This window comes from Rosa rugosa, chromosome 2, assembly GCF_958449725.1.
Source record: "Rosa rugosa chromosome 2, drRosRugo1.1, whole genome shotgun sequence".
Taxonomy (NCBI): Eukaryota; Viridiplantae; Streptophyta; class Magnoliopsida; order Rosales; family Rosaceae; genus Rosa; species Rosa rugosa.
Window position 1 is genome coordinate 2,996,240 of NC_084821.1, and position 17,468 is coordinate 3,013,707.

Below are 17,468 nucleotides of genomic sequence, written 5' to 3' on the forward strand. Positions count from 1 at the left end.
TTATGATTTGCTAAACTGGTTGTATCTTTCTAAGTGCCTGAAAAGGTTTGGTTTCCATGATAATTGGATAAATCTAATTATGAATTGTGTTTCAACTGCCTCCTTTTCAGTACTTGTGAATGGCTCCCCCACTGGCCATTTCAAACCCCAAAGGGGAATCTGGCAGGGTGATCCTTTGTCCCCTTATCTTTTTATTCTAGCCATGGAACCTTTGATTAGACATCTCAATGATCTTGCTTGTAATTCGAAATCCCAAGTAGGTCTGCTTTCTTCTCCTCTGGGATTTAGAATCTCTAACCTAATGTTTGCATATGACTGTTTAATCTTTGCTAAAGCAACAAAGAAGAGTGCAAGGAATATTGCTCGAGTTCTAAATTCTTTCTCTTCAACCTTGGGCCAGAAGATAAACTACCATAAATCCTCCCTGCTTTTCTGTCCTAAGGTAAATCCCTCTCTTAAAAGGAATATTGTCAACATTCTCAATATCCAACAGAAGACTACCATTGGTAAGTACCTGGGAATTCATAATGTTATTTGTTAGAAAGACCCTGTCAATGCAAAGGAGTTGCTCTTAAAGATTTCTAACAAGTTAGCAGGCTGGAAAAAATCCTCACTGTCAAAAGCAGGTAGACTAACACTGATTCAGTCCAATCTTGCTAGTATGTCCAACTACACAATGTCCTGCTTTAAATGCCCCAAAAGCCTAACGAACCAAATAGACAGGCAGGCTAAAGAGTTCTTTTGGGGTTATGATAGTGCCCCCCAATTACTTGGGATCAAGTTTGTAGGCCAAAGCCTCTTGGAGGGCTTGGTATTGGACCTTCCAGTTTTTTTAACAATGCTGCAATTGCTAAACTGGCTTGGAAAGTTTTACAGGATAATGACAATTGGTGGGCTCAAATTGTTAGGAAAAAAATATCTAAAACGTTCTTCTTTTTTCTAGGTAAAAAAGAAACAGAAGAATTTGATGGCCTGGAAGGGTATCCTGGATGCAAGAAACCTCATTCTGAAGGGCATGCGCTGGATCATTGGTAATGGTAAGACTATAAAGTTTTGGACATTTAATTGGGTCTTTGATACGCCCCTTTTAAATTTTATTCCTAAAAATCGCAAGCATTTGATCAACTTATAAGAGACTGTGGATGATTATGTGTTACATGGCTCCTAGAATAAACCAAAGCTTCTAGCTTCCCTGGACTCATTAATTGTAAAACAAATCCTTGGTATTCCTTTGCCGGTATATGATCAAGAAGACAATTTTATCTGGGGACCTTCTACGAATGGATGCTTCACTATCAAATCGGCTACCTGGCTTTAATTACATGGTCATCAGAAACATGATCAAAGTGACCTGATAGATAAACTTTGGAAACTCAATATCCCTCCTAAGCTCAATGTTTTTGGCCGGCTCCTGCTTAGGGGACGACTAAAAACTAGAGATAGACTGACGAGATTTGGTCTGCTTAATGATAATTCTTGCCCTCTATGTGGTACTGACAATGAAACCGCTAATCATCTTTTTGGAACCTGTGATTTTATAATGCAGGTTTGGAGCCTAGCTGGTATTGACCCCTTGATTAACTGGGAGGATGGCTACATCTCGGTCTTCTGAGAGCTCTTTATCAGAAAACCTTATCATTATGATCTATTTGCAAATTTAATTACTCTTTTGTTGGCAGGTCTAGAAAGCAAGAAATGACCTCATCTTCAGAGGAATCACTCATCGTCCCTCTTCTGTCGTTGCAGCTTCCGCGACAACTATTAAAAGTTTCACAGATGCTAATGTGCAATCTAACAAAAACAAGAGGGTTACTGCACCAACCATGTTAGGAAATTCGGGTCACCTTCCGAATTCCCTAGCCCAAGACCGAAACTGAATCAAGACAATAATCACAAACTATGCAAGCAAACACAAGATTGTTGACGAGGTTCGGTTTCGGTCTTGGGCTAGGGAATTCGGAAGGTGACCCGAATTTCCTAACAAGTGGTATCAAGAGCAAGGTTTCAAGAGCTAGAGGAAAGATGGGGATTGAAGACTGTTTGGCTCCAATTTTGCTGCAGCTGGTCAACAGTCTCTTTTCTGCGCGGGCGTGCCAGCACCGTTTGGGTGCGGTCGTTGGGGGTGTCCCTTGACCTGACTTCTTTTGAGCGACTGTAGACGAGGAGAGCACCAACCTCGTCGCAGGATTCTTTGTGCCTCGTGCTGGAGGACTTTGTCTTGTGTCACCAAGTCGATACTTAACGTTGTAGGTTAAGCAGAGCGAAATCACCGGGAAGTAGAGAGAAGTACTTGCTAAAGCGTGACTTTAGCTTGGCTGGGTTGCTAGGGCGTTACCCTTGCTTGGCTGGTTCCGTAACCGTTGTGGTCGCGGTACTACAGTCGGCTCCCGAGGAGACTAGGACCGAAGCATTTTGACAGAGGGTTTGGTGGCACTTAAAGTCGGCTTCTGAGAAGACTAGGACTAGGAGTGTGATCACCGATAAGAGAAAGAGAAGGAGAGGAGTTGCTCTTAGAGAGGTTTGCTCTAGAGAGAACTTAGATCATCTTAGAGATGTTTTGATGTGTGAATGAGTTGGTCTTTGGTCGCAGCACTACCGTCGGCTCCCGAGGAGACTAGGACCGAAGCACGTTGACAGAGGGTTTGGTGGCACTTAAAGTCGGCTTCTGAGAAGACTAGGACTAGGAGTGTGATCACCGATAAGAGAAAGAGAATGAGAGGAGTTGCTCTTAGAGAGGTTTGCTCTAGAGAGAACTTAGATCATCTTAGAGATGTTTTGATGTATGAATGAGTGAATTGTTCTATGTTGTAGCCTCTATTTATAGGCTACCAAGCAACACTATTTGGCATTTAAACAAATCATAATGGAGCACTTATGAGTTTATGGAGCACTTATGAGTTTATGGAATTGTTAGGTTCAAGCACTTAAACACTAATGGAATGTTAGGTTTAAGTCATTTTCTGCTCCCTTATCCCTCAATTTTTATCTCCACTAAGAACTCAGATTCAACCTTCGATTTCTTCATATGAAATGATCCACCATGAATGTAGATTATTGTGGTAAAATTTCAGAATTTATTTTCATGTGGTTGGGCCAGAAATGCTGCTGGACCTCTTACAGGTCCAGTTTCCAAGTTTTGCTTCTGCAGAAAATTGGACTGTTTGTTTGAAGGTTTTCCACTCCGAACGAGCTTTGGCACTCTTCATAAGAAATGATCAATGGGATGTCTAGAATTAATCTGGAAAGTTTCAACTCATTTGGAGTTCGGATGGTTAGTCCGCCATCCCTCATTTCTTGTCTAGCTCGCTTTCTCCTAGCCGAAGTAGGAAAATGTGCTAAAGTTGATTTTTCATTTCCATGTTTGGTAGGCCTTATTTAGCCTCTTAATAATATATTTTTGAACTTATCGAAAATATATATGTGAGCCACTGATATTGGCTCAATTTCTCCAAGACACGCTTTGTCAAACCAAAATGCTCATTTTGGGTCCAAACAAAGACGTCGAGACAAGAGTTGATAAATTTGATGGGCATGATTTTGTTATGTGGAGGTCTCAAATAACTGACTATTTGAATATGAAGAAACTGTCCAAGCCTTTGCTAGGAGTTAAGCCGGAGGGCATGAAAAAGGTGGATTGGGAGGAGCTTGACACTCAATCTTTAGGAGCTATTCGACTATCGGTATCAAACGAAGTTCGGCGCGATGTGATTAATGAGAAAACTACTAAGGGGTTAATGGATACTTTGTCTGAGATGTTTGAGAAACCAAGCGCTGTTGAGCAAGTACACTTATTGAGAAAGTTATTTTTCAATGAAGATGAGCAAAGGTGGTTCTGTGCGAAAACAACAAGCAGCGGTTTGTGATATTGTCGAACAATTGGCCACGGTAGATATCATAATTGGAGAGCACCTCAAGGCATTGGTACTATTGACCTCCATGCCAGATACTTGGGATGTTACCGTCAACTCTATTTGCAGTTCAGCTGGGAAAAATAAGTTGGTCTACAACGAAGTTCAGGATACCCTTTTGAGTGAGGAATCTAGGAGAAAGAAAAATGAAGAAGAGACATCTTCAAATACATCTGCTTTGGTTGTAAGGGGGAGATCTAATGTGAAAGAGGGTTTGAGTCGTGGTAGATCAAAGTCGAGAAATTTTAGAGATCAAGATAGAGACAAAGATAAGAAGTGCTATTACTGTCATGATTTTGGGCATATCAAATATAATTGTCCAAAATTGAAGTCAAAGAGAGCTACTACTGCAACGGTGGCGAGTGAAGATGATGGGGAATTTTATGTAGATGCACTCATGGTCACATCATGTTTAGGAAAGCCACAAGATGAGTGGATTTTGGATACAGGTTGTTCTGAACACATGTGTCCCAATAGGGATTGGTTTTCTTCCTACAAGTATGTGAAGGAAGGTCTAGTAAATTCGGTGGGTGTGTTTGGCTCCAATTTTGTTGCAGCTGGTCAACAGTCTCTTTTCTGCGCGGGCGTGCCAGCACCGTTCGGGTGCGGTCGTCGGGGGTGTCCCTTGACCTGACTTCTATCAAGCGATTGTAGACGAGGAGAGCACCAACCTCATCGTGGGATTCTTTGTGCCTCGTAGTGAGGACTTTGCTGAAGTTTCTTCTTGTTCACAAGTCGATACTCAATATTGCAGATTGAGCAGAGCGAAATCACCGGGAAGTATTGAGATCTTGCTAAAGCGTGACTTTAGCTTGGCTGGGTTGCTAGGGCGTTACCCTTGCTTGGCTGGTTCTGTAACCGTTGTGGTCGCGGCACTACCGTCGGCTCCCGAGGAGACTAGGACCGAAGCACGTTGACAGAGGGTTTGGTGGCACTGAAAGTCGGCTTCTGAGAAGACTAGGACTAGGAGTGTGATCACCGATAAGAGAAAGAGAATGAGAGGAGTTGCTCTTAGAGAGGTTGCTCTAGAGAGAACTTAGATCATCTTAGAGATGTTGTTGAATTGTGTTGTTGTTTTGGTCGCGGCACTACCGTCGGCTCCAGAGGAGACTAGGACCGAAGTACGTTGACAGAGGGTTTGGTGGCACTGAAAGTCGGCTTCTGAGAAGACTAGGACTAGGAGTGTGATCACCGATAAGAGAAAGAGAAGGAGAGGAGTTGCTCTTAGAGAGGTTGCTCTAGAGAGAACTTAGATCATCTTAGAGATGTTTTGAATTGTGTTGTTGTTTTTTGTTACTTGTTGTAGCCTCTATATATAGGCTACCAAGCAACACTATTTGGCCTTAAACAACTCATAATGGGTTAGGTTTTAGCACTTAAACATTAATGGAATGTTAGGTTTAAGCACTTAAAACACTAATGGAATGTTAGGTTTAAGCACTTAAACACTAATGGAATGTTAGGTTTAAGCACTTACTGCTCCAATTTTTCTGCAGCTATATCTCCACCAAGAACTCAAAATGGGCCTTCGACCTCTTCACATCAAATGATCCACAATGAGTGTAGAACATTGTGGCAAATTTTCAGAGCTTTCTTCCATGTGGTTGGGCCGGAAACGCTGCTGGACCTCTTACAGGTCCAGTTTTCCAGTTTTGCTTCTGCAGAAAATTGGACTGATTGTTTGAAGGCCTTCCACTCAAAAATAGCTCTGGCACTCTTCATAAGAAATGATCCTTGGGATGTCTAGAATGGATCTGCAGAGTTTCAGCTCATTTCGAGTTCATTTGGTCAGTCTGCCACCCCTCCTTCCTTGTTTAGCTCGGTTTCTCCTAGCCGAAGTAGGAAAATGTGCTAAAGTTGACTTTTCATTTCCATGCTTCCATCATTTCCTTTTCTTGCAGCTCGCATAATCTTCCATAGTAGGCTTTATTTAGCCTCTAAATAATATATTTCGAACTTGTCGACAATATATAGCTTGAGCCACTGACTTTGGCTCAATTTCTCCAAGACACGCCTTGTCAGGCCAAAATGCTCATTTTGGGTCCAAACAGGGTGCACATACCTAAAAAGTTGCTGGTGTTGGAACAATCAAATTGAAGGTACATGATGGATCGGTGAGGACTTTAGAGAATGTTCGCCATGTTCCTAAGTTGGATAGGAATTTGATATCTCTTGGCACTTTGGATTCGGAAGGCCACAAGATTGTGGGTCATGATGGAAATATGAAGGTTTTGAAGGGAGCACTCATAGTGATGAAGGGTAAGAAGGTAAATGGTCTCTATCGTTTGGAAGGGAGCTTTGTTCAAGGTGGAACAGTTGATTCTGTTGAAAGTTTTGTTCAAGGTGGAAAGATTGGCAATCTTGGTTCCTATAGGCATTCAGGGAAGATGAGCAATAGTAAATATGGAGGAACGAAATTTGCTTCTAAGAAGGTAAAATTTCAAGAGCAACCAACATTGCAGCAGTCCTTAAAGGGAGGCAGACCCATAAGGATCCCAACACAAGTTTGTGGTGGAGATATGCTAGCTCATGCATATTCCACAATTAAGGTGTCACCTACTTTGGAGAGTAGATTTAGTAAGGACAATGAGAAGCAAACTTGGTGTTATGATCGAGAATGATGCGTCAAGAGAAGGTACCATTTATGGTGGAGAATTCGTTCAAGGGGATGTTGCTCGAAGTGAGTTGTGCAAACCATTAAAGATCGCTCCTATTAGGTTTGGCAACTTTGATGGAGACTTGGATTGCATGCAAGCGGCTGCACAGTGCATGTTTGAGGGAAAGAGTTGTTGTCCAAGGGTCAAGTTTGAGTGCTTCTCAAACTTGACTAACTCATCTTAATGTTAAGCGCGCCAAGAGGCGCACTGAGGTGTGGTGGTGATCGTGGTTCGTTGAGAAGACCCAAGAAGCTTGCGTTCAGTGAAAGTTCAGAGATTTTGAGCCGAGGTGGAAATTGTTAGGATTGCGGCTCAATATCTAATTCCTTGTCTGTTTTGGATTCTTTACTTCTGAAGGCTTTGGGTAAGCTATTCTAGTGTATCTAGGATTTATATATGGAGTTTTTCCTTGGAAATAAAGGTTTAGGATTACCTTCTATGATTCTGAATCCTATTATAAGTCTGACTAATTGTGAGCCTATAAATAGGACCTTAGAGGCATAGCTTTAGGTGTGGATCAATTGAGAGTTCTGATAATTTGAGAGATTTTAGAGAGTTGCAAGCTTTGAGAGATCGAGTGTATTTGGGAATTCTCTATTGAGAATTTGGGTTGTGAGGAGAGAGGTTATTTGAGTGGAAGAACCAAAACGTTCTTCAAAAGTTTGTAATCTTCTTCTCGTTTAGTGGATCCACCATCATCATCACCCGGGGTCGTAGGTCAACTGTTTGACCGAACCTCGTCAACAATCTTGTGTTTGCTTGCATAGTTTGTGATTATTGTCTTGATTCAGTTTCGGTCTTGGGCTAGGGAATTCGGAAGGTGACCTGAATTTCCTAACAAACCACGATCAGATGGGAACCACCAAAGCGATGCTAATGTGCAATCTAACAAAAACAAGAGGGTTACTGCACCAACCACGATCAGATGGGAACCACCAAAGCATGATCATGTTAAAATAAACTTCAATGGCTCTGTCCATTGAGATTCGGCTGCTGGGGGCTTCATCATTAGAAACCATGTGGGTAAGCCTCTCTATGCAGCCTCTATCCCTACTGGAAATGCTTCAGTCCCTGTTGCTGAGGCGACTGCACTCCGAAATAGCCTCATTCATGCCAGAGAGAAAGGTATTCAGAAGGTGGAGATTGAAGGCAACTCCAAACTTGTTACCGACGCAGTTAATGGAGTTATTAGTCCACCGTGGAGGCTGATTAAAATTGTCCAAGACATTAGAAGGATTGTTGCCAATTTCAGTTCCATTGCTTTCAAACCATGTTTTAAGGGATGCTAATTTTGTCGCTGACGCTCTAGCCAATTTAGGTCAAGTTACCAATTTGTATTCCACCTGGAATGACAGAGTTTCACCTCAAGCTGCACAAGCCTTATTGTTTGACCTTGTAAACTCTGGTTGTCTCAGAGGTTTTGCTGTTTAATGTTTTTCTCTTCATCAAAAAAAAAAAAAAAATAGAAGAGTAGACTTGACGTACTAATGGAAGTAAATCCATCAAAAGGATCTATCCACGAGCACTGGTATAAGATTGATCAAGTCCCATAAGAAATTGCATCGGTCGTGGAGATCACTCGCTTCTCTCTGAAGCCTGTGGTTGTCTCCTTCCTCCTCTCTCATTTGAAATTCCGGCAAGTTCCTCTCACTACTGTCACTTGTTTACTCCATAGCTCTACAATCTTGGTCCTTCACGTTTGCCTATGTGTATTCCTATTATACCAAATTTACAAACTTTGTTCAAAACTTGGATTCAGTTCCTCTTTCTATTGATTTCTTCTTTCATTTTGTATGGATGTGGGTGCAGGTTGATGAACTTGCAGTGGGTGCAAACTCAGTTGATTGTGACTTTAATCGGATTGTTGCAAAGGTTTCTTGTAGTGATTCAAGTAACTCATTCGGGTGTAGCATTCAATCGACATGCTTAGGATGATTTCTGAGCATACTTGTCCAGGCAGAAGGTTTTCGCAAAACTTCTTTTCTGAATTTAGTATTGCTGCCTAGCTTATTATATTGTTTTTCATTATTTTCTAGTCTAGTTCATTTTGTGGTAGCTTCTGTCTAGCACATTGTGTCCTAGTACTCACTACTCACCTAATTTGAAATGTAGCTTCTGCTAGCTCCGAAAACATTGCAACTGCAGCTAGGCTTGTTATGCTAGCTGCTCAAATTAAATAAGCGATATCATTTGAGCATGTATTTCACTCATAAAATGGTTATCAACCTCAGTGAACTTTCTATCATCATTTCTTTTGGATTACATGAGTATTGACACTTGTTTCACTGGTGTGTCAATATATTCAAGGTTGGTTGTCTAGCTGAGGCTGCAGAGTTGAGTCATCTAGCCGATGTGTCAATATGTCTAATTTCGATCGTTTACTGGATCATGGTGTCAAAAACAACTGTCAACTTTTCATTTGGATTACGTGGGTATTGAGACATGTCTCACTGATGTGTAACTATGTTCAAGGTTGGTGATCTAGCAGTTGAGGAGGCTGCAAAGTTGATTGATTTAGCAGATGTGCTAATATACTATGATGTTAAAAACAAGTGCCTAAAGAGATTCCAGCAGCCATATCTCATACCTTGTGGCAGTGAAGAGATCAGTGGACATGCTCAGGATTATGATTGAGCAAATTCTTGCCACTGGGTATGTCTATATATAATTCTCAACTATTCTTTATAATAAATCTCTATGCTGTAATAGTAGCAAGATCATCAAGTCTTTCATGCTCTCATCATGGTAGTCATCTTTTCGATTCAAAGACCTGACTGATGTGAGATGTCCTTGATTTTTACCCTCCCAGTATGTTAAGTCCCTTTATATGAAGAACCAACATAATACAAGCTCATTGTACAATTATAAATGGTTTGTTGAGTGTTGCACTTCAAATAATAATGCGCATTGAGGTACTTTGCAATCTCACTAATGAAATTGAATCCACAAGCTACCTGAACAGCTCTGGTATGTCCAAAACTCCAGATTTTATTACCAAAACAGAATGGTGATTTACATGAGATCACAGAAACTTTTTACATGACATAACTGAGTTGCTTTAAAAGAAGTAGCCGGTCTCTCTGGGTGGGATACAAGGAATTATAAGCAAGCATGATAAACGATCTTAACAAGAGTTGTATTTTTGTATTTATTATTTGACTAATGAACTTATGACCCACTTCATTGTAGGACTGCAAGTGAACTTGTTGAATACATGGTGAAGTTTGTGTGCAACAAAGTACTTGAAGTACCCATGGGAGGTCACAAAGAGTTTGAAGAAACAAGATGAGCCATGGATGAAGTCACCAGGTTACTGGAGGATGATAACATCACTGTGTTTGGGGTGCACGGAAGAGGAGGTGTTGGCAAGACAACCATGGTGAAACATGTCAGTGTTCAAGCTGAAAAGGATGGGCTTTTTGCTTATGCGATTATGGTTGTTGTATCCCAAAGCCCTGATTTGCAAAAAATTCAAAGCACATTGGCAGATCTGCTGGGATCGAAATGGTGGAGGAGACAGAAGTTGGATGCGCCAGAAGATTGAAGAGAGGATCGTGATTGAAAATGGGATCTTTGTAATCTTGGACGACATCCCAAATATGTCAAGCATTGAAATTCCTGATCAGAGTGGGCTTCAGTGATGCAATTCCTAAGTCCTACTCACCAAGGATAATGAATGTCTGCCATGCTATGGGGTGCCAAGCACTGATCCCTCTCAACAGACTACCAGATGAAGATTCTTGGAATCTATTCCTGAACAATTCAGGGAAGTCTTTTCATGAATCTACCAATTCCTATGATGAAGCGAGGGAGGTAGCTAGAGAATGCGCTGGTCTCCCAAATGCACTGAAAGAAGCTGCAAGGGCACTTGGACATAAATAGGCTGACGAATGGAAGGAAGAAGATGCAAAGGCCCTGGGAGATAATGACTTGGACGAATGGAATCTAGCAGCTCCACAACTAAATGCAGCTCAACCTGTCAACCCTAAAGATGAGAGAGACGCATATCACAAGAATAAATTTAAGCTATGATACCATGAGATCCCGATGATGCTAAGTTATTCTTCGTGCTTGCTGCATGTTCCGGGAAGATTATGATATATGTTTGAGGACAAGCATAAATTGACAGAAATATAGAGAGAGTAATAATTCAGAGAGAATGGAGATTCATGTGTGTTTATTCATCTCATACAAGAGGGTATTTATAGGAATACATTACAAGTGTGAAAGCTCAAAGATAATCTCAAGCTTGGTATCAACTTGATTTACAGCTGCAGCTCAACATGATAGCTGTGATGATGATAATTGCCATGCTTGTTGCCCTTTGGCATAAAGCTTGTCACACAAGTCTCTATACCTATATTATACACTCAAGTACCTTATCTATACACTCAAGTGCCTATTTATACATGATATAGACATTTATACTATGACTCATATATACTACAATATGATTCATGTATACTACAACACTCCCCCTTGGATATTTCATGTTTAATAGCATTGTCTAGGCCGTGCGCTTCGAAATTGCCTCGTTAAAAACCTTGCCAAGTAATAAAACCCTGTGGGAAAAAACAACCTTGGTCGAAGGACAAAAAGAGCACAACGCGCGTTGAGTGTGGAGTATGTTTCTGGATACTCCCCCTGATTTAGACTTCCCCTGAAGATCATGGGAGTTCGGATAACCTTCTTAATCCGATGCTCTTCACATGTTTCTCGAAAGGGGATTTTGGTAACGACTTAGTAAATAAGTCCGCTACATTATCCTCTGATCGGATTTGATTTACTTCAATTTTTAGAAGTGTTTGCTGTTGCTGATTGTAAAAGAATTTCGGTGATATATGCTTGGTATTGTCGCCCTTGATGAAACCTAATTTCATTTGCTCAATACAAGCTGCATTATCTTCATAAATGCATGTAGGCTCATTTGTGGTGAACTTCAAACCACAAGTTCCTCGAATGTGTCTATTTATAGACCTTAGCCATATGCATTCACGCACAGCTTCATGTAGAGCAATAATCTCTGCATGATTTGAGGAAGTAGCAACAAGGGTCTGTTTTGTAGATCTCCAAGATATCGCCGTGCTTCCCATGGTAAAGACATAACCTGTTTGGGAGCGACCTTTATGAGGGTCAGAGAGATACCCTGCATCAGCAAATCCCATCAAAACATCATTATCATTTTGATGGAGGGGAGGAGGAGAACGTCGGTCACCATGGACGGTGTCACCGGCGTCTACATTACGGAAGATGGCTTTTTGCCTCTTGGGGTCTGATCCCATGCTTCCGTCTTTTCTTTTCTCTCTGTAGGGATAAAACAAGCCCATATCAATCGTACCTTTTAAGTATCGAAAGATTGTCTTTATGCCAATCCAATGACGGCGTGTTGGCGCAGAACTATGTCGAGCTAACAAGTTCACTGCGAATGAGATATCCGGTCCTGTGCATTGAGCTAAATACAATAATGCGCCTATCGCACTTAGATAGGGTATTTCAGCCTCTAATAAATCTTCGTCCTCATCCCTTGGACGAAACGGATCTTTTGTGGGCTCAAGACTACGGCCGATCATGGGAGTACTTACAGGCTTTGCTTTATCTTCATTAAAGCGCCTTAGTAATTTTTGAGTATATGCTGACTGATGGATCATAATCCCATCACTACGGTGCTCGAGTTCTATTCCGAGGCAAAACCGTGTTTTCCCAAGATCTTTCATCTCAAACTCGGATTTCAAATATTTAGCAGTTTCCTTTAACTCATCTAGAGTTCCAATTAGGTTCATGTCATCGACATAAACTGCTACAATTGCAAATCCGGAACTTGTCTTTTTAATGAACACGCAAGGGCATATTTCATTGTTAACATATCCCTTCCCAATCAAGTAGTCACTTAGACGGTTATACCACATCCGTCCGGATTGTTTCAATCCATATAGTGAGCGTCTTAATCTTATTGAAAACGCGCTCCGTGGTTTAGAGCCACTTGATTTGGGTAATTGAAGTCCATCAGGAACCTTCATATATATCTCTGAATCTAGATCCCCATAGAGATATGCTGTAACCACATCCATAAGCTGCATGTCAAGTTTTTCGGAAACTACCAAACTGACAAGGTAGCGGAACGTTATAACGTCCATTACGGGAGAGTATGTCTCCTCGTAGTCGATTCCAGGGCGTTGTGAGAAACCTTGCGCCACAAGGCGGGCTTTGTATCTAACAACCTCATTTTTCTCATTACGCTTTCTAACAAAGACCCATTTGTGGCCAACAGGCTTTATATTTGGTGGTGTCAGCATTATAGACCCAAATACCTGTCTCTTTGTTAGTGAATCCAATTCAGTCTGGATCGCATCTTTCCATTTAGGCCAATCTGCTCTACGTTGACATTCTTCAACGGAGCGAGGTTCGATATCATCGTATTCTATAATTCCTTTTGCAATATGATATGCAAATGCATCATCAATAGTCATAGAATTTCTATCCATCATCACATGTATACTAGTGTAATTCATGGAGATCTCTCTATTCTCTGGATTTGGTTCTGTCATTGGAGCGTCCCCCAATGATGTCTCTTGGACATAACCATAATCCGGAATATTCTCATGAGATGGATTATTTGTATCGATGATTAATGGATTATTTTGTGCCAAACTCGCTTTCTTCCTTGGGCGAGAATCCATTGAACCTATGGGCCTCCCGCGCTTCCTGGCAGGAGCCGTGGGCCTAGCCAATGTGTCACCCATAGAGGGGACGTTGGCGCCATTCTCATGTACTCTTGAGATGGCATTATGTCTTTTAGGGACATCAATCCTTGCAGGTACATTTGCAGCAGGTATGTGTGATCTCGTCACTTTAGCGATATCAGAAAATGCATCAGGCATCGATTCTGCTACGTTCTGAAGATCGAGAATTCTCCGCACTTCTATTTCAGACTGTGCGGTTCGGGGATCAAGATGAGACAAAGTGGGGACAAACCACGACAATTCCTGTCCTTTTTGTTGAACATTAGTGTTCATGTCTCCCCCTAATGACGGGAAGACTGTCTCATCAAAGTGACAATCCGCAAATCTAGCGGTAAATAGATCACCTGTCAAGGGTTCTATGTAGCGGATAATGGTTGGAGAGTCATAGCCAACATAAAGGCCTAATCGTCTTTGAGGACCCATTTTAGTGCGCTGTGGCGGCGCAATTGGCACATAGACTGCACACCCAAATATGCGTAAGTGTGAGACATTTGGCTCATACCCAGTTACCATCTGGGACGCAGAAAAGGGTTGTGTGGCAGTGGGCCTTAGACGAATAAGCACAGCTGCGTGCAATATTGCATAGCCCCAAGCAGAAATAGGGAGATTGGTGCGCATAACCAATGCCCTAGCAACCATTTGAAGTCTTTTAATGGCAGCTTCTGCGAGACCATTTTGGGTATGTACATGAGGGACAGGGTGTTCAACCTCGATCCCAATGGACATGCAATAATCATCAAAAGTCTTTGATGTAAACTCCCCAGCATTGTCAAGACGAATTGACTTAATAGGGTGATCAGGGTGGTGAGCCCTTAACTTAATGATTTGTGCTAGGAGTTTAGCAAATGCAGCATTTCTTGTGGATAAGAGCATGACATGTGACCAACGTGTCGATGCATCAACCAACACCATAAAATATCTAAATGGTCCGCAAGTTGGATGGATAGGTCCACAAATATCACCTTGTATTCTTTGCAAGAATGGTATATTTTCTTTAGTGTCATTTGCATAGGATGGTCTCAATCCTACTTTTGCTAAAGAGCAAGCTTTGCAAAACGAATGATATGCTTGGGAAGTAATTCTTTGAACCTCTCTTTGGTTCGTACTTCTTTTCGTTTTGAAGAATGGATGTCCGTGTGAAGTTTTTAATATACGGATCATCATATCACGACCTGGATGTCCCAAACGGTCGTGCCAAAGCCTATATGTGTCGGAATCCCATAAATTTTCATTCATGACATGGTTGGATTCAATGACTCTAATAGTGGTTGCGTACAATCCACTAGAGCGACACATAAGTTTCTCTAATACTCGTGTATTTCCGTAGTTATTAGAGGTGATGCAAAGGAACTCTTGTCCATTCTCACTATGTGTTTCCACATGAAAATCATTGGCTCTTATATCTTTAAAACTCAATAGGGTTCTTCTAGCCCTTGGAGCATATAGAGCTTCGGTGATATTAATATTTGTGCCATTTGGCAACAAAAATTGAGCTGGTCCTCGACCATGAATCAATTGTGATGGTCCTGCCATCGTAGTTACTGAAGTTTGACTAGGCGTCATCCATAAGAATAATTGCCTATGTCGTAATATAGTATGTGTGGTGCCACTATCAAGAAGGCACTCCAATTCTCCCGAAAACATACTGAAAAAATAAAGTTCGGAATATTAACACATGTCCATGACATTGAATGATAATGCGATACTTTATTAATAAGGAAAAAGCCAATGATTACATCAAAGTTTCCAAAGTCTATTCCAAAATAAAATCAAACTTATACAAATTGTAATTGCTCAATCCGTTTGGTAATTCCAATGAAATATGACCAGGGAAGTAGAGAGATGTTGGTGGAGCGAGGCTCGCTTAAATACCCCGATCTCAATTACTTTCCTAGACATCATACTTCATTAGGTACGCCACATGAGAAAGAGTCAATACAATTGTCATTTATTGACTAAGGCACATTTGCCGTTTTATTGGAAAATAGAAAAGACTATTCTAATCAAAGTCTGCGGCATCCTCGTGCTCTTCATTTACAGCTTTGAAGTCTTCTATGGTGAGATTGACATCTTCACCATTTTCTTCTTCAGCAAGGTTGGCTTCTTGCTCCCTTATTTCCCTGTACTCCTTGTAGCGTGCAGCTAGTTGAGTACTTGCCTGGCATTGCTTAAACCAATGCTCGATTGAACCACACCGATGACACACGTCATTGTGGTTGCCTCCCTTGATTTGAGGTGCAGGTGGTGCACGTTGTGGATATTCCCTAGGCGGGTTGTTACTGCTACTACCACGGCGTATGGTGCGACCTCCACGGCCCACAGTGTTACGGCCCATGGTGTTGTTATATCCACCTCTCCCACGTGTGTAGTTACCACCACGTATGCCCGCACTATAGTTGCGGCTGCCTTCTTTGTTGGGGCGGTTATATGGACCCGTTCGTCCTTCATGTCCCCTGTTATTAGGGTACACATGTCCCCTATTAGTAGGGTACCGCTCATTGCGCCCTCTCTTGGGTGCATTATAATTCGCCTCACGAACGCTTTTGGTTCCAACGGGCCTTGAATTATAATTCTTTACAAGGATGTTGTCGTGCTTCTCAGCTACCGACAAAAGATTGATGAGCTCATTGAACTTTGTAAGTCGTCCAGCATTATATTCAGTGCGATGCTGCTTTGATAGTATAATTGCTGAGACGGGGAAGGTAGAGAGAGTTTTCTCAATTAGCTCTTCTTCTGTGATAGGTTTTCCACAGAACTTTAGCATGGCCTTTAGGCGAAGAGCTTCTGAATTGTATTCAGAAACAGACTTGAAGTCTGAGAAGCGTATATTGCTCCACTGAACCTTCAAGTCAGGGAGGAGGGAATCTTGGATATTACCAAAGCGCTCTTCTAGCGCTGCCCATAGGTCCTTTGCATCTTTGATGGACATATACTCTAATCTGAGTGCTTTGTCCATATGGCGTCGCATCAAGATAATTGCTTGTGCATGCTTTATGGATGTTCGTTGGAACACAAGGCCCGCACTTGGTGCCTGTATGATGGGCAATATCCCTTTCGATGTGAGATGGTTCTCAACGTCGGTTCTCCAACTATGGTATTCCAAACCTGTTGAGTCAAGGATTTGAAAATCGAGTCTAGGTTCATTCGACATCCTGAAGATAAGAAGAAAAGATATATTAGTTTCGGAGTTTAAACTTCCACGAAAACTAAAATAATCAGATTTCCGAGCTATGCTACCAAGAAATCAATTTCCAAGAATATTTGGATTAGACCTAAACAATGATGTTTAATAGGGTCATAAATCGATGCTCGCGGACGCTCTTAGTCCGAATATTATGAACACTCTTAGTTCATTGGTCACGAACGCTCTTAGTTCGTTTAGCGTGAATTTCTATAATTCCGCTTTTTGATTGTAAGTTCCCGATAAAAAGAAAGAGGAGAAAAATGAATAAAAACTCAAAAACGAGAACTTTTAATAAGCAATACCTCGAAATAGTGTTGTCCGAAATGACCGAAAAGTTGCAGGAAAAGTGTCCCGAAAGTCGCCGGAAAAGTGTCCGGAAAGTTGTCGGAAAAGTGTCCCGAAAGTCGCCGGAAAAGTGTCGGAAAGTCGCCGGAAAAGTGTTCCGAAAGTCGCCGGAAAAGTGTTCCGAAAGTCGCCGGAAAAGTCGCCGGAAAGTTGTCGGAATCTGTCGGCAGATGCTAGGCAGCAGCTCGGCAGCTGCTAGGCAGGTGCTTCGGCAGCTGTTCGGCAGCTGCGCAGCAGGGGCTCGGCAGGGGCTCGGCAGATGAGCTCGGCAGGTCTCGGCAGCTTTCGGCAGGTGCTGTCGACAGCTTTCGGCAGGACTCGGCAGGACTCGCTCGGCAGGTCTCGGCAGCTTCTCGGCAGGTCTCGGCAGGACTCGCTCGGCAGCTCTCGGCAGCTTCTCGGCAGGTCTCGGCAGGACTCGCTCGGCAGCTCTCGGCAGCTTCTCGGCAGATCTCGGCAGGACTCGGCAGGGCTTCGACAGCGGTTCGGCAGCGGTTCAATTTTTCCGGTGGCCGGTTCAGGCTGTTTCCGGCCGGTTCTGGCGGTTCTGAAACCGGTTCTGGGCTTCTTGGATCAAGGGCTTTGATATGTGCTAGGGTTTGGAGGTTTTTTGTAGGTTTGGAAAAATGGCTTT

The 17,468-nt window shown here is 42.1% G+C and overlaps 1 long non-coding RNA gene across 1 annotated transcript; it reads left to right on the plus strand.

The window, feature by feature from the left end:
• The first annotated feature begins 8,050 nt into the window (after positions 1 to 8,050).
• LOC133731594 (uncharacterized) lies at positions 8,051 to 11,031 on the plus strand. Its single transcript, XR_009856725.1, has 3 exons — positions 8,051 to 8,528; positions 8,873 to 9,217; positions 9,755 to 11,031. It is a non-coding gene; the product is annotated as an uncharacterized LOC133731594 (long non-coding RNA).
• The last annotated feature ends 6,437 nt before the right edge of the window (positions 11,032 to 17,468 follow it).